The sequence below is a fragment of the Mesocricetus auratus genome, unplaced genomic scaffold, assembly GCF_017639785.1.
Source record: "Mesocricetus auratus isolate SY011 unplaced genomic scaffold, BCM_Maur_2.0 Super-Scaffold_100004, whole genome shotgun sequence".
Classification (NCBI taxonomy): Eukaryota; Metazoa; Chordata; class Mammalia; order Rodentia; family Cricetidae; genus Mesocricetus; species Mesocricetus auratus.
The window spans coordinates 71195552-71212786 of NW_024429189.1; positions in this window are offsets into that span (position 1 = coordinate 71195552).

Here is a 17235-nt window from a genome sequence, read left to right on the forward strand (position 1 = left end):
AACACTGTAACTATTAAGATGATGGGGAGGGGTAAGGATTTATGAATAGTTTCTGAAAAGTTCCTGCTTTTCAAAAGGTAAATTTGAACAATGTAAATTTGATGAAAAGTTAAATTATTTTCTTTCTTTCGTTTTCTCATCCTTTCTTTCTGACAAGATCTTATATAGCCCAGGATGGCCTTGAACTCCATATGTGGCTGAGGATGGCCTCCAACTTTTGATCCTCCTACCTCCACCTGGAATAACAGGCCTGTGATTTTTCTATTATTAGACCATTGCATCTTATTTATTACCTGCTGAGGATCAAACCTTGGGCTTCATGCATGCCAGGCAAATATTTTACCAACTGAATTACATCCCCAGCCTGAAAGGGTTAAATTTCAGAGATAATGTTTTATTGTCAAACTTCAGCTATTGCTTCATATTAAGTACTTGGATAGGAAGAAATTCAGTCTGTTGTTTGCTTTTCTGCTTTTTCTCAAGTTATGCTTGACATAGACACTAGCAACCAATTCATATCCTACCCCAGTATTCTTTGCTCTCTATCTTATCCATTTTCTGCAAAAAATGTAACCAATATTTAGTTCATTCTCTTTTATTTATTCCCCTGTTATCTGATCCTGAAATTGATTTAAAAAGACCTGAATCTCTAAACAAAAAACCCGGTAAATAATATCTTGTCTGAGAACTTACATGTATGTAATATACAAAATATGCAATTAATAACATGTTAAATGTTACATTATTAATTAATGAGCAGTTGATATTACTAATAACAGCATAGTCATAATAAAGAGTGGTTTCTGTTATATAATTATATCATTAAGTGCTAATTTCTAATTTATGTTTACATTATTTATTCTGTAAATTGCTTGATGATTCACATAATAAAATTCTTGTGGATTTCAGTTGAGAACTCAGCAATACCTTTTGGATCCAGCACACAGAGCATGCTATAAAAGGTGAAGGAGATACTAAACTATTCAGTGCATGACTAACAATAGGGCTTTGATTTTTCTTTTAATTATATACTTACCAGCTAATAAGAAGGCTCAGCAGGTAAAGAAGCTTGCCATGCAAGACTGACAACATGAGATTAAGTTCCAGAACCAATGCATAGGTGGAAAGACAGAATATTCTGACCCCGAAAAGTTGTCCTCGGACCTCCACACAAGCATCATGGAACCCCATGTCCCATCATACACACACACACACACACACACACACACACACACACAGAGACAGAGAGAGAGAGAGAGAGAGAGAGAGAGAGAGAGAGAGAGAGAGAGAGGCACAATGCACACACAAAATGAAGTTTTGAATTACATACTTGCTAATATAAGTAAGGATTAGAAAAGTAGGTTCTTAGTTGAGCATGATGGCACATGTCTTTAATCCTAGCATTCAGGAGGCAGAGCAGAGGCAAGTGGATCTCTATGAGTCTGAGGTCAACCCACTCTACATATTAAATTCTAGGCCAGTCAGGCCGACATAGCAAGAACCTGCTTTTTTTTTTTTTAAGTAACTTCTTGTTCAGAACTCAATTTTTAAAGGTTTATTTATTTTATGTATATGAGTATTCTACCTGCATGTATACCTTTATACTAGAAGAGGGCATCAGATCCCATTATAGATGTTTGTAAGCCACCATGTGATTGCTGGGAATTGAACTCAGGACCTCTGGAAGATCAGCCAGTGCTCTTAACCCCTGAAATACCTCTCTATGTCCCCAGGACTCATTTTTAAGTGACATTGTATCTTCTGTTAGTTTTGACTGTGGACAATTTTACTTTGTGTAGAAACACAACAAAATACACAAAACTGCATGCCTTTACCCTATTGATCAGATAATCCTTTATAATCCTATCGCTCAAAGGCAGAAGCAGGTAGATCTCTGTGAGTTCAAGATCACATGCTCTACATAGCAAGTTCAAACCATCCAGGGATACATAGTGAGATCATGTCTCAAAAAAATAAAAACAAAACCAAAAACCACTAACTCTCTTAACACAAGACACTTCCCTGCCATCTACCGAAAACATGTATAGCAGTAAAGAAAAATTCTTAGAATATTAAAGGTAAATTATATCTTGTTAGGTGAGAATCATTAAAGCATTGTCCAGCTCTTACATTTTTGGTTGTGAGCCTAGCCTCCAGCTAGACCAACATGCCTGGCTTCCCCAGTCCCATATGCACCTAGACTTTATTTTTAAATTGTGTGTGTGTGTGTGTGTGTGTGTGTGTGTGTGTGTGTGTGTGTGTGTGTGTGTGTGTGTGCTCCCGCCATGAGCATGAAGTGCTCTTGGAGGCCAGAAGAGGCCACCAGATCCCCTGGAACTGGAGCTTCTGATGATGTGGGCTGCCATGTGGATGCTGAGAATAGAACCTTGGTCCTGTAAAAGAACAATTCATGATCTTAAACCCCAAGCCATCACTCCAGCCCAAAGATTTAACTTTAACTGCTTCCAATCTGCTCTCACAGGAGGAAATTTCTGCCATAGCCTTTGTGGGACTCACTCACATTGTGGGTAGAAAAGCAGAAGGGGGATAGACCTCCACTTCTGTAGAAAGATGCTCACATTCATAAATAAGACAGGTGCTTGAGTTTTTCGCACTTGCCCTAGGTAGGAGGAAAAAGGTGTTCTTGACATCTCTTCAATGCAGAAAGTAGGGAAGAGAGTTGAGCCCAGGCAAAATCCTGAAAGAAAAAAGCCCTCCCTAAGATGAGTAAGACTGTAGATGAATCATCAGGATTCCTAAAGAAAGGAACTTCAAGTGAGGGGGGAGGCTCCCTCGTTGTTGTGTGGCAGTATACTTGGGAAAACATGAACAAATGTCTATTCACCTAAATAGGGAATCAATAACAAAGCAAAGTAAGGATGTCACCAAAGTCAAACCTGAACCAATGAGTTTCATTGGGGTTACTTACAGGAGTATGGGTGGTACCTACAGAAACAGAAATGACTCAAAACAAGATGAGTTACCAAAAGCCCACTCTAGCATGGGTGACAGCTTATGTGGAGCTCATTGCACGACTTGCAGCAGCTCGAGAGGTTGGATAGAGCCTCTTCTTTGCAGCTCAGCTTGTGTTAGCCTCTTCGAGGAAGCTGGTCTGGTCTGAGAATGTCTCTCAGCAATCCCCACTGCTTATATAAGCTTTGGGAGTAGGAGGCCTCGTGAATCTGGTCTGTTTCAGGGACTTCCTAAAACTATTGATTTGTTTCCTGAATCTTAAGGCTTGAATGTTTTATCTTCCTTTAGAATATATGCCTTAAATAATTGCTTTCTTGACTTCTAATATAGTCTTAAGTGGGACTCCAAAAAAAGAAAGAAGGAAAGAGAGAAAGAAAGAAATTTGTGGAAGGAGAAATGTAAGGATGTAATTTTAGTGTGGTTAGGTCAATGGAGATGGCCTTTAGGACAAGGAATGTGTCTTAGGGTTTCTATTGCTGCAATGAAAATGAAACATCAGGACCAGTAAAGGAGTTGGAGAAGAAGGTGTTTATTCAGCTTATGCTTCCATATCACTATTCATCATCAAAGGAAGTCAGGAAAGGAACTCAAACAGGGCAGGAACCTAGAGGCAGGAGCTGATGCAGAGGGGTGCTGATTACTGGCTTACTCTCCATGACTTGCTCAATCTGCCTTCTTATAGAACCCAGGACTACCAGCCCAGGGATGGCATGCCCCTCAATGAGCTGGGCCCTTCCCCTCAATCACTAGTTAAGAAGTTACTGCTGGAACTTATGGAGGCATTTTCTAAATTGAGGTTCCCTCCTTTCAGATAACTCCAGCTTGTGTCAAGTCGACATAAGACTAGCCTGCACAGAAGGTGTGGTGGTTTGAATGAGAAAGATCCCCCTAGGCCCATTTATTTGTGTGCTTAGTCCTCAGTTGACAAATTGTTTGGAAGGCTTAGGGTGTTGCCCTGTTCAGTGGGTATGGTCTTGTTGGTGGAGGTGTGGCACTGGGAGTGGAGGCTGAGGCTTCAAAAGCCTATACCAGGCCCAGTGTTTCTCTCTCTTCCTGCTGCCTGCAGATCAGGGTGTAAAGCTCTCAGCTACTCCTCTGGCACCATGCCTGTCTGCTCCCGCCGTGATGATAATGGACTAACCCTCTGAAACTGTAAGTAAGCACCCAGCTCAATGCTTTCCTTTGCAAGAGTTGTCTTGGTCATTGGTGTCTCTTTACAGCAATAGAACACTAAGACAGAAGATTTTATCTGGTTTTGGCAAGAGGAGCTAGCTAAGAGGAAAGAGAGTGAACATTTAAGAGGAAGAGGGGACCTGGAGAAATGGCTCAGCATCAAAGAGCACATACTGTTCTTCCAGAGGACCCAAGTTTGGTTCCCAGCACACACATGAGGCAGCTTGTGGCCACCTGTAATTCTAGCTCTGGGTGGTTCTGCTACCTTCTCTGCCCTCCACAGTACCTGAACTAATGTGCACAACCCCACCCCTGACTCAGATACACATGCAGACATATAATCTAAAGAATAAAAGAAATCTTTAAAAATATAAGGGAAGAGGGGGAAATTGATGGAGCATAAGGATACACACGAAAGAGGCAGGCCCACAATGCAGTTGATATTAAAAACAGATGAGGGCTGGAGTAAAACTTGCTGGTATAGCACTTGCCTAACATGCACGAGGCTCTGGATTTGATCCCCAGCCTTGTAATACAAGGATGATGTTAGCAACTACTGCGTAGGACTGTTAGGGGTTCTGGTGGGTTCATTCACATAACACAGAAAGATGAGTACACCGCATGGCACACAGCACATGTCGACCAGAGTGGTGTTGATGCTGATGCTGACAGTAAGGATGAAAGCCTATAGCGGACAGGAAAGATGCAGCCCACAGGTAGCCACAGGAGCACTAATGTGAGAATTCCTTCCTTGTGACAGGCAAATGAAGTCTGCCCTCTCTTTTTCAAGTCCCAAGTGACAAACCCAAGTATTCCTCCAAAGTTCAGCCTGGGGAGCCAGCGGGTTTACAAGGCACAGGTGCAGGGGCAGTTACAGACTTGTAGGGAAACCCAAAGCGGCCACACTGAAAAGTTTCCAACATGGATAATGGCTTCCCCACAGACACGTAGAGGAGTCCCCCTCAGTTAACCTTCCCCAGCCTGTGTACTCTAACACCTCCAAGAGCCCCAGGCTACTGTGTGCAGTTAGGGAAGGATTATACTCAAATGGTTGGAAGATACAGGAGGGAGCCTCTGGAATCTCAGGCAGGGGACCAATGGCTTTTCTCACCCACTCCCTCTCTAAGGGATGGTCAACAGTCCAACAGAGGCCAGACCACAGGGATGGTCCGCAAATAGTCACAGCTGTTCTAGAGGTGCTGATGGTTGGAGGGTAGTGTTCTACAACAGGCAGGAATGAGAGATAGAGTCAGGAGGCACAGCAGGTGATACACCACGGGAGGAGGAGAAAACCACAGCGTGGGTGGGATGGGACATGGAAAGGGACATAAGTGAGACAAGGAAGGGGGGTGCTGCCCTGAGCTCCAGCCCCAGGACCACCCTTCAGACTGTCTGCCTTTTCTGTGGTTGGACCCACCCTTCCCACTGGCTAAGCAATCCTGAGGGTCACAGCGTGCACTCTCTGTCCCTGCCCCTCCCACTGACTCATTTAACTGGAATGTCTTGTCCCTGTGGCAGAAATTGTCCACAGCCAGGAGCAGTCCTGTCTTTCTCATCATCCCAAGGACAGGAGAAAGCTCAGATGTGTACACCCTCGTCTCAGAGTATGCACCCTCCCGGCTTTAGCGTGGGGGCAGCGGTGGGTGTCTACACGTGTGCTTTAGAGTTTCCTCATGACCATGGCTGGGGTTAGGCTGGCGGGAATCAGATGGGCAGGCGTTCTAAGAAAGGGACAGGATGCCTAGGTGGCAGGAGGATATTACTCCCTCCCCCTTGATGTCCTGTATGATGCCATGGACCCCAGTACTTGAAGTTCCCCAGTTAAACCAGTTGCATCGATACAAAGAAGGGGAGGGGAGGCAGTCCTCCAATCTCAGCGTTCTGTGGTAGAACTCAAGGACATGAATGGAATAGTTGAGAAACAAGTACCCATGTCATCTGATTCCCTAGGAGCGCTTTGCTCTGAGCTTGATTTCAGCCCAGCAGTGGACACCTCCAGGAGTGGGTGACACCGCAAGCACTGGGACCAGCTTCAGGTCTACTCGGCCCCGAAGGTGAGTCTGCCCCACATGCATATCTTCCAGCCTCCTGATAGTTCCTTTCCGAGGGACTCGGGTGACCTCGCCCACCCGGAGAGGATGCTCCAGATGCCCGGAATCCCAGGAAGCTTCTGTTCAGGTCCACAATGCTGCTGCTGCTGCTGCTGCTGCTGCTCTGCATGAATCTCCATGCGCCTAGCGCCACCTAGCGGACATCGCCGGTCACTTTGCCCCTGCAAATGTGAGGCAGACAATCAGGTGGTGGAGCTTAACTTGGTGGGAGAGAGGTGGAGATATTAGATGGTGACCGGAGGGAGGAGTCAAGGCCCAGGGAGATTTCCAAGCCCCAGCTCCTCTCTGGGAGTCATCTGTTCACAGTGCACGGATTTTCCCTGGAGGCTGCCTCCTCTGGAGCCTCTAAGCAAACTGCTCTCCTGCATCCCGTCAGCCTGCTTCGAAGTGGAGTTGCACTTGCAGCAGGATCGCATAAAATGATTCTCTGCAAGTACAAAGACCATAGCCTTGGTGTCTTGAAACAAACGTATTACTTGCCAGCACAAAGAGCAAACAGTTTCGTGTATATACATTTACCTGTTTGCCCTTGTGAGAATAGTGTGGGTGCTAACAGTGTTGCATCCAGAGGCCCTGGAGTCAATCCCAGCACCAACCACCAAAATACTCAACAAGAATCCTACTGCGGCTTAGTGGAAAGAAGACAGACGGTACAGCTTATAGCCCAGCGTTCAGGCTGTGATGCCCTTTCTTAGAAAGGATAAAAAGAATGCGTTACTAATACTATTCAGCCAACCTCTGCTCTTTTCTGCCCATCCCAGCAGCTGGGTGGGAGGGGCTAGTCTCTGAAAGTCTAGGGTGGGGCTGGGACAGAGAAAGCGGAGAAGGTAGCTGGTAGAGGTGAGGAAAGAGGAGATAGACTCAGGGGAACCTGGAGAGATGGTGTGGGTTGGTCTTGAACCCTGCTGCTCCTCAATGGCAATAAACAGGTTGGTGTTTTCTTGGCTTTTTTGTTTTGTTTTTGAGCTGGCCTCACTGTATGGTCTGGGCTGACTTGGAACTCTGTGTGGTTTAGGCTGCCTTGCAATCTGTGGTGAACCTCCTGCCTCGGCCTCCCAAATGCTGTGATTTCAGTCATGAGCCACTTCACTAAGCAATCATTGTTTACTGTTTTGTCCACAGAACTAAGCAGCTTCAGTACAGGGGGAGAACTGACAGGAAGTGGAGATTTGGCAAGCCACACACAAATGAAAGACCATGACCTCTTCCCTACAGTTTTACGGAGTGGACAGAGGTAGGCCTGCAGGAAGGGTGTGGCACCCTCGTGTCCTAGGCTGAATCTAGCCGGAGCTGTCTAGGGAAGTCTAAGGAGGTGTCCTGGAGTGCGTCCTGAGGGGCTCTAAGCCCAGCTCTGCTTACTTTTGACTGAAAAAGTAGAAAATTATCTACTTGGGTGTCCCATAGTAGCCCACACCCCACCCCATCCCAAGCTCAGCCAGGACAGATTTGCTTGTAAGAAAACCAACGTACTCATAGGCCCCTAGGTGAGGGGTGACTCTAAGTGGCTTTCTGGGAGCAGAAGTATAGTGACTGCAAGTAGTGAGCCTTAGCTTGGTGTTGCCTGTGGATACTCTTGGTCAACATTGGTGCACAAGAACCATGTGAAGGTTAGTGTTAATTGCCAGTTTGATTAGACCTAGGCTTACCTGGAGGATGGGCCTGTGAGCATGCCTAGATGGGTAGTTTGACAGTTGACTCTAGTGGAAAGACCTGTCTACTGTGGCTAGCACAGTTCTGTGGCAGGAATTCTGGACTGTATAAAGTGGAGAAAAGCTACTAAGGACTATCGAGCATGAATTCATCACTCTGTACTTCTTAGCTACCCATGCAATGAGACCAGCTCCCTCAAACTGGCCATTGTGTCTTTCCCACCATGATGGACTGCAAACCTGGAACTGTGAGCTAATAAACCCTTTCTCCCTTATGCTGCTCGGCCAGAGTATTTGATCGAGTCAGGCTAAGACAAACCACCTTTAACACAATGTCCACACCTAAGCACTCGCTTCCCATTGGGTCATGAACTTGGTCATTACAGAGGGGGAGATTTCAGCTGGGCAGTGGTGTCACATGCCTTTGATCCCAGCACTCGGGAGGCAGAGACAGGCAGATCTCTGTGAGTTCGAGGCCAGCCTGGTTCGCAGAGCAAGTTCCAGGACAGCCAGGGCTTACACAGAGAAACCCTGTCTCGAAAAACAAAACAAAACAAAAAACCAAACATACAGAGAGGAGATTTCTCCAGCCACATCCTGCCATGCTTCTGCAAGTGGAAACTGTGGTAATATATTATTTATGATTTATTAAAGCTTGCTTGAGGATTCAGAAAGCAAAGTCAGCCTCAAGCTGTATAGGTCAGGCAGTGGTGATACACAACTTTAATCCCAGCAGCCAGAAGCTAGAAGGTGGTAGTACACACCTTTAATCCTAGGACTCAGGATTAAGAGGCCACCCAGATCTACACAAGATTGATCCAGTCCTAAAGAGAAACGGCTCTCACAAAGATGATCTCAGCACCTGTGATCACATGCCTTTAATCCTAGCACTAAAGAGGTATAAATGATAGGAGCAGGGTCTTCAATAGTCACTATCAGGCATTCATTCTCCAGCCACATTGAGGATCATGGATTCGTTCTCCAACCACATTGCGTATAGGAAGACACTGAAGTCTCAGGATTCTCCGGTCACAATAAGGAGAGGCTCCCAGAGAGCTCATGGAGACAGGATCAGCCCTTTACGCCTGAGGTAGAGTAAGAGCTAGTGACCAACTGCTTTGCTTTTCTGATCTTTAACTTGAAGCTTGAACCCCAACATCAGTCTCTGGGTCTTTTATTTTTCATCTTATAGGAAGCAGTGAACAAAGAGCCAATCTTGGCTGGCACTGTAATTTTCTGGATACATTCAAGGATAAGAGTTGTGGGTGTATAGACTACTGATTACAACCAAGAGCCTAAAACACAAGTAGTGTGTGACAGGAAAAGCAGTAAGGACATCAGACAACATGGACATCAAAGCATATCCCCATGTGTTATTGTGACCAGGCACATCCCACCTATAAGCAGCTCTGGGGGTCTAGCTGAGAAACCTCTGCACACTCAACCAATTTCATGGCCTTTAACCCTTGTAGGTCCAGGGGGGCTTGGTGTTTTGGGGCCGTTCACCTTTTCCATAGGGTGACTTTCTCATCCCTGCCCTCTCTATTTTTATACATCTGACCATCGGAGAAGGATACTGAGATGTAGGTATGGGTCCTAACCAACCCTGCCAAATTAGCATGCCCCCCAAGTCCGGTGTGACCGCTCTAATGCTGAGTCACATGCTGACTATACTGTTTGGGAGTAATGGCAAGTTGCGTGCATTCATGCCATGCTCTCTGTATATGCAGGGTTATGGAAACCAACCATGAACAATGTCCTTCCCTGTCCTGTCTTTCTGTCTGCCTCAGTGGGAAGGTTTGGAATCATATAAGCTCTAAAGGTGTAACCCAGGTGTTTCTCCCCGAGGGCTGAGAGACTCAAGTGATACCTGGCCATTTACTGCAGCTCCAACTTCTGGAAAACTTTAGAAGCAGAACCTCAGTGTCAAACATCTCCTCTCCACAAGAAGCACCTGGCACAGAAACCATGGAAGAGGGATGGCTTTTGAGCCAGGTATCAAACCTCTTCAAACCTCAGTGCTCCTTGTTGGGGCCATGGAGCAGAGGGCTCTCAATACTCTAGAGCCAGGGTCCTGTGGTTCAAAAGCCTCAACTGGACTGACTTAGTGAGCTTCATACAAACTAGATGAATTTGAAAGCATCAGCCCTCCAGTGGCACTCTAGGCTGATCACTGTGTAAGAGGCTACTGAAAACTGGCAGTCGTGTTCTTAGTAGTTATGATGGTTAATAGGGACTGTCAACTTGACAGAATCTGGAATGACTAGACAAACCTCTGGGTACATCTATGAGGGTGTTTTCTCTATTGGGTTAACTGGACATGTGGCTCTGAGCATGACAGTAAGCAGGGTTCCTCCATGGGCTCTGCTTCAGCTCCTGAGTCCGCTTCCCTCAATGATGGACTGGAGCATGAAAGCCAAATCACACCCTTTCTTCCCCAAGATGCTTTTGGTCAATGTGAGTATCATAGCAACTGAGAGGTTAAGTAGAACACAGGCTATAGTAGACTTTCTCTCCTTGAACTGTAAGCCAAACCAAACCCTTTACTTCTTGGGTTTCTTCTTGTCAAATAGTTGAACACAGTAACAATAAAAGCAACGAATTAGTACAGAACACTTTAATAATCACAAGTCTCAGTTGAGTGTCCATAAAGACAGATACCTAGGTGTTGGAACACAGTCCAAGAATGGAGTCATGTGAGAGGAATTCTGATGGCTTGTGAGAAAACTCCAAGAAAACAAGAGCCTTGTGACCTCAGTTCCTTCAAAACCACCAAGTTGTTCTTAGAATGTGTTTCTGTGCTCCTTCCAGGTATAGCAGATAGGAGCGAGTTTAGTTCAGATCATTCATTATAACTGGGTATGGCTATTTATTTGCCTCTATGGAAAATCCTGGGTTTGCCACGTATGGCTTCTACATGTGGCTTGTCTGCCGTGTGCGGTGGCCTGCCACATGCCACATATCCACCCCTTGCAGCTTGTCCTTGTGATTGCACTCTTCACTCATGTGACTCTGCTTAACTCTCACTTGATGCTTGGAGTGGAGCTGGCTGTTGTGTAAGACTTTAGTCTGCCTTCTTCATCGGCTCCAGTCCCCCCAGGTCCTACTGTCTCTGGAGCAGAAGACACCTGGGAGTGCAGATGTTCCGTTTCTGAGACCTGAGGAGATCCAAATATGCATTCTGTGCAAACCCTGCTAGAAATCAAAGCTGGAGGAGTGGCAGACATTCATGAAGTACCCTAGGGAAGGGTGGTCTATGGGATGAGTTTGGGGTTGACATCCTTTTTAGTAGGGAGATCAGGCTGGGCATCTTGCAGGAAGTCAGCTGGATACAACTCAAGTTTACAGCTGTCCCACTAGAAGGCTCTGACATGAGAGGTGTTGGAGCTGAGATGGTAAAGCGTAGATGGAGAGGCATGGTCCAGAGCACAGGAGTCCGTGTCTTAATGTTTTTGAGAACTCGAAAACGCAGTACTGGGTAAAACCCAGAGTGATTGAGGAGGGGACCTGGAAAGAAAGGGCCAGAGAGAAGCAGAGAGGTACTGTGTCAGAGCACTAAGACTCAGGAGCAGTTACTGTTGGGGTTCAATTTTCAGCAGAATCAGGCAGAGATGCAAAGTTAAACCAGGCCTTAGGATTGAATTAGAAGGAAGATGTAAGGCTGTAGAGGTAAGATACAGGACTGTAGGACCAAGGGGTGAAGTGCAGGAAGTGTCCAGATGGATGAATGGATTTACAGCCGGGAATTCAAGTATGCTCTATGTACAGTTGTGGCTGAAGCCCTAGGGACTCTTGAAAGCATGCTTGTCCATCCCTTGGTCAGATGACAGGTTGTAGCCTTTGCAGTGTTTGGTGTTCCCATGATGGGGTCTGGCAAGGGCATTGCATCCTTCTTTGGTTTGTTGTATTCAATAAGTTGACTGGCCTGCTTTTTCTAATCTGGTTTTAATATGGCCATGAGTTCATATTTTCCCTCCACAGCGTACATGTAGAGGTCAAAAGGCAACTTGTGGGAGCCAGCTCTCCCCTTCTACCACATGGACTCTAGGGATCAAACTCAAGTGGTCAGATTTGTTGACAAAACCTACTTAGTCATCTATTGGAGAATTTTTGCCCTTTGGCAGGATTGGGCAATGTCTAGCCTGGATAAGATCACAAGGACAAGCCAAAGTTCAGTTCCACCAAAGTTCACCCTGGGAACTTTGAGTTTATTAGGCTTGCTTACAGAGCAATGGGTGAGGGATTCTGGGCAGCATAGGTGACCTTAAAGCAGTCACCCTGGAAGATCTGTGCCTAGCAGGTACAATGGCTTCCCTGTGACTGCACAGATGAAGCCGTAGCCCTTTCCCACCTATGTACTCTAGCCCTCCCCTGAGGTCCCAAAGCAGAGATGGCTAAATATTCAGGTGAAGGTCCCTGGATCCCCCTCCCCTCTTTCTCTAAGGGAATGTCAGCAGTCAACCAGCCCAGCTGGACTCCTAAAGATGGTGGCATTTTGGCTTGGAAGCTAGTTCTGTGCAGCACCATCTCTCTAGCTGGATCTCTAGGAGGTTAATCCCGTGTCTTCTTGGGTTGCCAGCTCTTTGAATAAAGCACAGCTCAAAGATTAAGTTCTTGTCTCTGCTCGTTGGTGTTTGTTGTGGCAGGCATCATGGCCCTGGGTATAGTCAGCATCAATAGATGTACTTGCTCAAAACAAGCAAAGGCAGGACAGCAAGCAACGTTGTTTTTCCCCTGAACCTTTTTATATGTGGACCAATCATCATTTGAAGGTACCATTCACTCTGAGGGAAGGTCTTCTATTCTCAGTTAATCTTTTCTGCAAATGCCCCTACAGACACATCCTGTCTTAGATTCCAGTCTCTATCTCTCTCTGTCTGTCTCTCTCTCTGACAATTCTACCTAGAAAGTCACTGACACATGCTGCAATCCATAACTGAAAGATTTTCATACCCGGATGTTAAGTCTCTCTCCTGATGCAATAAATCAGATCAGGCCTAATTAATGTCCAGGTTGTAATCTGAGCAAAGCATTCCCACCTGTCCTAGGGGAAGAGGAAAAAGAAACCACAGGGAGAAGCACGTGGCAGGTAGGGTGTGGAGAGGGCAGCTCCAGAGGAGATCTACAACAATAGCCCCAGTGACTTTCCCTGTTATTCCTTTAACTCCAGGTTTTCTGCTACAACCCCCACCCTCACCTAATAATTCTCCCTTCCAAAATGAGTGTGGAGGTCAGAGCAAGCTCTGAGTGAGTGAAGCTGGAGTGAATGTGTGCTGTTGCTGTTGAAACGAGCACAGCCATGTCAAGGGCCCCTGCCTCAGCCCGGTGGTAAGATGCCCAAATACTTAGAGGTGAGACTCAGAGGAAATGGTGAATCCACATGCGGATGTTGATAATGCTGATTCAGAAAATGTCCACCACAGTTGAGCCCTGCTGTCCCCCCATTTCTGTAGTCTGAAGATTGCTCACCTGCACCTATAGAGATTAGCTTAAGTACATCTCCTTGATCCAGCTGTATACCATAAACCCTGACTCCTCTTTGTTCACCTGTATACAATAACCCTGCCTGTCTATTCAACTCTATGTAATAAACACACTGAACTTCCATGGTACAAAAACTAAAAGCAGAGTGTCCACAGAACTCTCAGCTTTGAGAAGTTTCTTTTTCTTTTTCTTTTTCTTTTTTTGTTTTAATTTAACAGGGTCTTCTGAAGCCGTGGCTGGCCTGAAACTTGCAAAAATCCTCTTGATTTTGCCCTGAGTGCTGGAATTGTAGGCTTTCCCCCTATCCCTGCCTTTCAAGGCTTTGGGTTTTATGAATCCTAGTCCCCAATGTGGATTTCAGGTTCTAAAAGACCAGTTGTAATGCCCTAAGTAAAACATTCAGGTACTGACCTGGATGGAGGTATGTGGTGATATTTTGTTTATGATCTGACAAATAAAGCTCACCTGAAGATCAGAGTGCAAAGCCAGCCACACACCAGTTAGCCATAGAGGCCAAGCAGTGGTGGCACACACCTTTAATTCCAGCACTCAGGAGACAGAAACAGATCTCTATTAGTTCAAGGCTACACAAAATAGATCCAGTCTAAAAGAGAAACAGAACCCACACAAAGGTGATCCCAGTGCTTGCAGTGACATGCCTTGGATCCCAGTGCTAGGGAGGAATGCAAGGTGGGAGGAGACAGGAGCTCAATGTAGTCTGACGAACAGGGCAGTCTGAAACAGTGTAGTCTAGGCAGTCTGAGGATGCAGTCTGAGGACAGGATTGCCCCTTTGGTCTGAGCATTGGTAGAGGTTAGAACTCTCTAGTGGCTGGCCGCTTTGCTTCTCTGATCTTCAGCATTAACTCCATATTTGACTATGAGTTTTTATTATTAAGAACAATTAGAACTCGTGCTACAGAGGTGCCCCTAACAGAAGCTGCCTGGGGCTCAATACTAACTCAGTGATGGAGGTACTCACTATTCAGGGCTTGTTCTAGAATGACTATGCCTATCCTTTACAGATCCTGTTAGGGCACCTTAAGTGCCTTGTATTCAGCTCTTTCTCTGACCAATTTCTAAGCTATTGGCAACTAGAGCTATTTTTTTTCTACCATAGTAGTTGAAACTTAAGCTACTTAAATTATCTCCACAGGGCCGGGCGGTGGTGGTGCACGCCTTTAATCCCAGCACTCGGGAGGCAGAGGCAGGCGGATCTCTGTGAGTTCGAGGCCGGGCTGGACCGATAGCCTCCGAAACAATAGAGAAACCCTGTCTCATAAAAACCAAAAAAAAAAAAAATTGTCTCCACAGACTCAAGTACGAACATTCTCACACGGTCTCACCTGCAGGTTAGGCTGAGGTGAGCTCCAAAGGGAGAACTAATAATTAGCAGTCCTGCTTTTTCATATTGAAGCAAGGAAAAGATTGCTGTTTGGCCAAAGACTCGATTTAGAAAAAGAACAGCCAATAATTAGGAATAACATGCTCTGAAATCAGCCAGTTTATGAAAAGCCTCACTGTCATAGCCCATCATTGATGGCCTTGAGACTTTGAAATCAAGTCTATCAGTGACAGCCAGCACTTAGCACAGCAACTCCTAATGTTATCATTGGACATGCTTTGTTATGAATGAATATTCAATAGACAAAAGAGCAAAATGTATAAGCTATTACAATATCCTTGAAATCTAGACTGTATATGCAAGTCATTTAAAGGCAAATTTACAAGAAATCACAAAGGAGAACCAAATCATCAAGCAAATAAAATTAGAGCATTACAATTATTAGAATTTGTGTGCCTAGCATATTAAATAAAAAATACTTTTGTTTTGTTTGGTTTTTCGAGACAGGGTTTCTCTATATTGCTTTGGAGGTTATCCTGGAACTTGCTCTGTAGACCAGGCCGGCTTCAAACTCACAGAGATCCACCTGCCTCTGCCTCCTGAGTGCTGGGATTAAAGGCGTGTACCACCAATGCCCAGCAAAGAATACTTTTAAAGTATATGTCTTATGTGATATTCTTATCCCATTGTATAAAATGTAGGATGATTAGAGAGAATCCATTTTTAACTGGGCTTCCTAGTTGTTTTTCTAGTTCAGTGTAGTTTTTGTTTATTGGTACGCATGGGATCTTGCATACTCACCTAGCAATCTTACGTGTAGAACTCTGAGTATCTGTTGTGAGTTACCTGCTGTGATATCCAAGCCCAGATATCATAACACTATGTTCAGGGTCTGCACTTCAGACATCAGAAGATAGTTCTGTGTTATCTAGTCAAACTTTCTTTGAACCACCAGCCCACAAATAATAACACAGAGACATTATTATTATGAAAATTTGACCTTTAATTTAGGCTTGTCCTCAACTAGCTCTTATAACTCAAATTAACCTGCTTCTATTAATCTATGTTCTGCCATGCGGCTTTTACCTTTCCTGAGAACATCCGACTTACTCCAAGTCTGCTGGCAGAAAACCCATGCCTCCTCCTCTTCCTCTCTATCCCCAGAAAACCCACCTATCCTCTCCTGCCTAGCTACTGGCCATTCAGCTTGTTACTAAATCAATCAAGGAGCCTTAGGCAGAGACACATTTTTACAGTGTACACAAGCCCCTCTTCACAGCAGCACTGAGGTTCCACAGCCTTCTCTTTTCCTATCTGTTTCCAGGAAGTAGCTGTGGTGCCCATCATAATCCCCAAACACACAGTCCCTCACACTATAATCCCCAGGGCCAAAGTTTGGAAAGATCCAAATCCAGAAAGTCCATAATTCTCAAAATTGCTTTCTCAAAAAAAATTAAAATTCTGAATGCTGAAATCATGAAAACTAAAGTCTCCAAAATTCTTATTAAAATCACATGCTCTGTAATAGGAATGCTAGGTGGTTGCATTGTATCAGGTACAACAAATACTTGAAAATCTGGTAAAGAATTGGCCAAGATGTCTGTGAGGAAATTTAATAGGTGCTTTAACAAGAAAATATTGTTCCTCTGATCTATCTGAGTTAGAGGTTGGAAGCCAAAGATGGGAAAAGGTACCAACAGGAGATATTTTTCACAGCACAGCCAGACCCCCACAGATGGAGAGTAAATATTGTCTTTTCTTACTCCTTCCTCAGACTCCTCAGGACATCCCACTGACTGGGTTCAAGCAGGCTAATAAGAAGAGCTACACAGTGAAGGAGCTCAGGGATCAGCTTTCTGGGGCACAGAGAAAAGCAGAGACTAGTTTTTCCCTTTTCTCTGGAGAGCATTGACAATAAAATAAAAGCAAAACACTAGCCCACCTGAGTTTTCATAGCAAGTGTTACTGACCACACAGTTAGAGCCTAGCCACTCTCATGACACAGGCTGTTGGTCATCACAGGGTTATGCCCAAAGACCAAATCCCTGAATTACCACATGAGAGCAAATCTGATGCAAAAGCGAAGGGTGTTTATTATGAGTTAACTCGAGTCCCTCTGGCCATTCTGAGCACGCACGCACACACACACACACACACACACACACACACACACACACGCACGCCCACACATTCTCTTAGCACAAACAGCCAGACATCTTTTGTTTCATTTAAATCTTCAGGCTTTCACTCCACACATTAAATTATAGCCAGGCAATGGTGGCTCATGCCTTTAATCCCAGCACTCAGAAGGCAGAGGCAGGCGGATCTCTGTGAGTTTGAGGCCAGCCTGGTCTACAGAGCAAGTTCCAGGATAGGCTCCAAAGCTATACAGACAAACCCTGTCTTAAAAAACAATAATGACTCATAACAGAAGCAAAGTTACAGTTATAAGGTAAGAAGTAAATAATTTTTATGGTTGGGGGACAACCACAACATGAAGA